Below are 346 nucleotides of genomic sequence, written 5' to 3'. Positions count from 1 at the left end.
TATAAATATTTTATCATACATTTTACATATAACTATAAACCTTCTTATGTTAAGTTTTATGTAATAAGCGGCGTATGGATTAGAATTTAAAATTTATATTCATGTTTTTATGTTTCGCAATTTTTCATGAATTTTTTGGCTAAATTTATCAAGGTTTTTTTTTATTGTTAAGAAATTTTTCGTTCTAAAGCAAAAAAAAGCCCCAAAGTCAGAAAGACACATACTCACATTCAGAAGTGAGTATGTGCAAAAAATATAAAAAAATAAGAAGGTGCTATCTCTAATTGTTAACAATAATGTACAAGAAACAGAGAGAGGATAAGTTGAATGTGTTTAATTTAAATTT

This window comes from Arachis ipaensis, chromosome B03 (genome assembly GCF_000816755.2).
Source record: "Arachis ipaensis cultivar K30076 chromosome B03, Araip1.1, whole genome shotgun sequence".
NCBI lineage: Eukaryota > Viridiplantae > Streptophyta > Magnoliopsida > Fabales > Fabaceae > Arachis > Arachis ipaensis.
Note: the sequence above shows the minus strand (reverse complement) of the source record.